This window comes from Drosophila miranda, chromosome 5, assembly GCF_003369915.1.
Source record: "Drosophila miranda strain MSH22 chromosome 5, D.miranda_PacBio2.1, whole genome shotgun sequence".
NCBI lineage: Eukaryota > Metazoa > Arthropoda > Insecta > Diptera > Drosophilidae > Drosophila > Drosophila miranda.
In genome coordinates, this window is record NC_046678.1 from 1,521,978 (window position 1) to 1,527,869 (window position 5,892).

General features: G+C 40.3%; 1 long non-coding RNA gene across 3 annotated transcripts; it reads left to right on the forward strand.

The window, feature by feature from the left end:
• The first annotated feature begins 66 nt into the window (after positions 1 to 66).
• LOC108164384 lies at positions 67 to 4,776 on the forward strand. 3 transcript variants are annotated; one of them, XR_001775830.2, is made up of 4 exons: positions 2,356 to 2,453; positions 2,907 to 3,162; positions 3,593 to 3,844; positions 3,908 to 4,776. It is a non-coding gene; the product is annotated as an uncharacterized LOC108164384 (long non-coding RNA). The 3 variants fall into 3 exon arrangements; XR_004473276.1 differs by lacking the exon at positions 2,356 to 2,453 and adding an exon at positions 67 to 414 and having other exon boundaries at positions 3,593 to 4,776; XR_004473275.1 differs by having other exon boundaries at positions 3,593 to 4,776.
• The last annotated feature ends 1,116 nt before the right edge of the window (positions 4,777 to 5,892 follow it).

Consider the following 5,892-nt stretch of genomic DNA (forward strand, 5'->3'; position numbering starts at 1 on the left):
CCACTGACCCACCATTGAGCGATTGCGAAAACAAGCACACACAAAAGAAATACATAAATTTAGCAACAGCCCAGATGCGAATGGAATGGGGGGAGGGTATAGCAGACTCGTAAATATGCATTTATGTATCTGCAAGTGCACATCTGCTCCCGCGACATCCTTTTGGGGCAGGGCAGGCAAAAAAAAAACAAGAAAAGAAAAGGCCCGTCTCCATCTCTCGAATAAACGCCATTCATGGATATTTCACATCGTACCTATGGTACATCTCTTTGAAGAGGATAGGCTACGGCAATGCTATAGTTGTTATTTTACTACGAAGTCTGCCAAAATCGCATCACACAAACACACCCTCTATATTGGTGCGCAAGCTTTACCTACTCGGAACCCAGGACAGATGCAGGACAACGGCTAGCGGTAAATAATAATAAAGCAACTGAGATTTTGATAAAAAAAATACATTTACAATACACACATACATATGTATACGTATCTGTCATGGGTCAGGCAGGCGCAGACAGTTGCGCAGGCAACTAGATGCATCAGCAGCAACCCCTAAAGGGGTCAGCCCCAAACCATTATTGTGCAGCTCAGGATGGATGGATGAGCCGTTCACATTTCACCAAGAGCCAGATGGTGTTGGGTCGGCGCAAATACAGCTCCAGTGGATAACGGGACCAGGACCGGGACCTGTGATCAGCGTCGTCGGCACACAGGGCAGGGCAGGGTCGTTGTTGTTCATTAATTTATGCGTAAAGCGGACAGCGAGCAGCGAAAGGGACATCAGGAGGGACTGTTGGACAGCCGCTGAGGACAAAAAAGCAATCATTTAGGCAGGCATAGGCAGATAGGTCACGGAGCCGAAAGCCAAAATTCTATATTGTGGAAGGGTTGATGGTTGGACACTGATTTGCCAAATACTTTCCATCCATCCCTCGAAGAGATCATTTACATATCACGTGTTCTCTTGCCGGATGCACCCATACCACCGAGCCACATTTAACGAAGATTCAAATGCTCGTACGTTATTAATTCGGACGAAAAAAAAATGTATCGGAATCTAAGGTCACAGGGTCAAAAAATATTTATTTTAGTAAGAAATAGTAAAATAAAATGTTATAGCCCGATTCGACAATGTTTAAAGCTGAAAACTTTATATTTGAACAATATATCTTAATGAGGAGGGGGTCCCTGTACATATACATATACACAATTAGTATTTTAGATAATAATTCCTCCACAACATATAATAACGTATAGAACCAACCCTGTACATATGTATATAAGTACATACATACATCCTCAAACGTATAATAATACTATAGTGAGCTTAAGGCCTCAGCAGCTATAGCCCCATACCCTGTTAATACCTAGTTTTAACTATTTATTAGCTTTATATAATAATAATAATAATAATCTTAATGATCTAAAACATAACAAACGAGGGGGAACGTTGTGAGTTACTGCGGCGACCGCTACTCTACATTTATACCCGATACTTAGTCAGTATGGCTCTCCCCCGGCAGACGCCGCTAATATTAAACGACACGACAAAAAGTGCGTGAGATAAAGACAGAAAATCAGTCAGTCGTCGAGCGCTGCGTATTGCACTGCAAAATGATTTATTCCTTTTGGATATCAAAATGATCCGATCTGATCCAGATTCTGCAGTCTAAAAGATATAGTCATTTTCTACGATTCTGCGTTTTTGGCTTTCTCGTATCCTTAAAATAGTGAATGCCACAGATTTTCGTCCTTTGTAGGGGCGGAAGTGGGCGGGGCGATGTTTTGAAATATACTTGTAACAGTGACATATTACAGAAGTCAGGATACAAAATGTTGTTGCTCTAGCTCTAGCTTCCTTCTGGACTTTACACACCTCCACTGTCACCATAAATCTAATATACCCCTATACTCATTTTGAGTATCGGGTATAAAAAAATGGTCTGTAACATATGTGTTCCCTCCAGGAAGGGGTTGGTTCGCTTTGTGCAGTGCACATTAAAAGACAGAAAGCTTTAAAGCTTTCGATTGCCTAGAAACCTAGAAAGACAGGTGAATGGAAAGACTGAATGATGATCGAAAATAAATAGACATATTTGAGAGGTCGCAGAAGCTTCCTTCAGTACGTTGCGGTTAAAATTTCCACTGATATATTTATAAAAGTGTAATATCTATCAGATTGCTGAATGTGGATCAGATCGGATTATTTTTATAGCTAAAAGGAACAAATCTATTTGCAGTGGCTATGCAGCGCCCGACGTCACGCTCAGACTGATTTTCTGTCTCTCTCGCACGCACTCTTTGTTGTGTCGTTTAATATTCGCGACGTCTGCCGAAGGAGAGCCATACTGACTAAGTATCGGGTATAAATGTAGAGTTGCGGTCTCCGCAGCAACCCACAACGATCTCCCTCGTTTTATTTTAGTTTTTCGTGTCAAAGCTGAGTAAAGCATGTACGTATATTAGAGAATACTTGAAGTCTGTGCTGGTTATTCGATCTCAACAACTCTTTATGAATTAAGTTATGGTTCTAGATTTAATCAATTATAAAGTATAAATAATCAATCACTGGTCGCACAGAATAGCAAACTGTCGGAGAAATTCTAACAAAACCTCACCGACCAAGCGTGGGGTGGGATGAAACAAAGAAATTCATGAAATGAAAAATGAAAAAATAACATAGCAAGAAATAGGAAAGAATTGTATACGAAACACTGCCATTTTGTCTGTGTGTTGTCTGTGTGTGGCTGCAGCCCCTTTTCAGACTACCCCCACAACCATTACACTCCGAAACTCCAACCCATCGACCCGCTCACGTTCACCCTACTCCCACCCACCCGGACTCAGTCATCGTTAGTTTTAGTTGCCCTTTTTTCCTTTTTTTCATTTTTCGTTTTTTCTTTCAGTTTTGAATAGATGTTGGCATGGCGCACTTCCTTCCGTAATGGCAACAACAGCAGCAACAGCAAAGCTCCCGAGTCGGCCTTGATGGATGGGATGGCGATGGCAATGGAATGGCCGTGCTCCAGGACAGACAGAGACGGAAGCAAAAAAAGGGGATGGGATGGAGATCCCGCGCAAATAAAATGTAATTGAGGGGAGAACCAAGCCCAAACCAACGCCAAGACCAAGACGATGCTGGCACTGACAAAACTTTGGAAGGTTGGTTGGGTTGGGTTGTTCTAAAATGGGGGGATGGGGTGTGGGATTGCGCGGTTAAACTCCCATTCTACGAAACCGGACTCGGCCCAGTTCTCAGCAGTGCTAAAAACAATTTAAAATTTAATTTTCCCGAAAAGCAGAAAAATCAACAGAAAAATGCGTCCGAGCAGGATGTGGCCTGGCCGGGCAAGAAAACGCGCTCACTTTCTTTCGTCGCCTTTTTTTCTGTACATCAGAATCGAAGGGTATTTTGGTTACGTTCTCGTTCTCGTTTTTGACAAGAGAATTACAATTACATTGTAGGAGATTTGGCAGTTTCAAGAAGCCGAGATTACTTGCACTTCAAGTACAAGTCCAGATTGAGGATTCTTTTAATATGTTCTTTTTGTTTCTGTTTCTTTTCCTTTTTTCCTTATTTTATCTCTGCTAGCTTGTTTAATTGTCTGAAAAGTGGCGCAGTGGCCGTGGAGATGTGGGGGTGAGAGTGAGAGTGGGTGCAAATGGGGAGATGCGATGGAATCGTAATGTGAAGAAAAAACGAACCAATAACTGGAGGAAAAAAAACCAAGAAGGCAACTAAAAGTCTTGCAAAGAACTCGACGAAGGCAAGGCTGTTATGGCCGGCTCTATGCGATTGGCCATTTTACTTGTTGGTCGACGACCATTCATCCACCTTCTCATGGTACTGTATGGACGTATTTATATACTCACTTGGTGACATATATTTTGTTTATCATATAACCAGAACACTAGAAAGGGGTATCGGTTTTGGTCCCGGTCTCGATCCCGGTGTCGGTCTCAACCCAAACGCAAACCGCAAACTCAATTTTTGTAAACATTTTTTAAATAAGCAAACCAACATATACTATGCCATTAAATTTTTACATTTTATACCTGCAAACGATACGAATCAAACTGAAAAAGAAACAAAAACAACAACAAAAAATAGGCCTACAAGCCACTTACTACGAGTATACTGGTACTACTTATAATTATATAGTGCAACATACCCCTTTCACGCACTTTCCATTATACACCACACACACATACGGATATGCCCTTGATAATGATGATTGCACGTTTTACCGCGGAAGCACTGTAGCGTAAAAGCGTTACCGCTCAGCTCAGTGACGTCAAAGTTGCTTCCCCTTCCGATTGACTCTTTTCAGGTAACGGCAAATGTACGTACTCGTGTCGAACGTTTTCTTTCCAGGAATCAAACCTTGTCATAAGGATGTCCATGGTGGTCCATCCACGAGCTTTTTCGTGTACTTGAGTTAAGTTAAGTTAAATATTTAATTGCATATCTTATATTCTTTGTCCCCGGTAATTCGTAAAAAAAATGCAAAAAATTGAATGAAAATAACCAAATAAAAAGTAATCAAAACTTTTCGGGCTGCGACTCGAAATATAAAGTTTTCACGCATACTCGAAGAAAGGCAATCAAAAATGAGAAGCGAAAAAGAATTTTGTTTGTCTCTAACCAACTTTTTAACATCACAACGCAGCAGATACATATAGTTATATAGCTACATATAGTCATCGTCAAAGAATTTCTTACATGAAACATACAATTTCTACTTATATACATAGGTTCAAGAATTATAGAATAAAATAAGAATTTAATTTCGTTCAAAAAGCCGTTTTTTGTTGGGTGGGGTTGGGTTTCACAGAAAATTTACAAAAAGAATTAAAAAAGTCGCACGAGACAGTCGTGGGAAAACTCAAAATAAAACACATTTTTATATTGACAATACATTTTATAGTTCATCTTAAAAATCTTTTCTATTTTACCCAATTTCGCACGGGACAAACAGTTCTTGTTTTATTAAAAGTTAAAAATATGTTACACTTTACTTTAAAAGTTAAAATATACCGTTAATCGAGATAGGCCCATTCTTCGGGGAAGAAATTTTGGAAGAATCATCTTGAATCATATTTTTATACCCGATACTCAAAATAAGTATTTGGGGTATATTAGATTTGTGGTAAAAGTGGATGTGTGTAACGTCCAGAAGAAATCGTTTCCGACCACATAAAGTATATATATTCTTGATCAGCATCTTGATAGCCGAGTCGATTGAGCCCAGTCTGTCTGGGCAGTCTGTCACTGCAGCAAGTATATTTCAAAACTTTGCCCCGCCCACTTCCGCCCCCACAAAAAGGGCGAAAAACTGTGGCATCTACAAATTCAAAGATACGAGAAAACTGAAAACGCAGAATCGTAGAAGATGACTATATCTTCTAGAGTGCGAAATCTGAACCAGATCGTATAATTATTATAGCCAGAATCAAGAAAACAATTTCATTCTTTCTCGCTCTGTCTCTCTCTAACACACAGGTTTCATGGTCGGTTTTGCCAATTGCAAAATATGAGTTCAAGGATCTCAGAACCAAATTTGGTATCCACACTCCTGTGATATCGGACCTTGACCGTTTCGTGTCAAAATTTCGCCACACCCCCCTTCCGCCCCCGCAAAGGACGAAAATCTGAGGCATCCAAAAATCTCAGAAACTATTAAGGCTAGATAGAGCAACCAAATTTGGTATCGGCACTCCTGTTAGATCTCACTATAAAATGTATATCTCGAAATTTCGCCCCACCCCCTTCCGCCCACACAAAGGACGAAAATCTGTTGCATCCACAATATTGCAGATTCGAGAAAACTAAAAACGCACAATCATAGAGAATGACCATTTCTATACGGTTGCTGAATCTGGATCAGATCA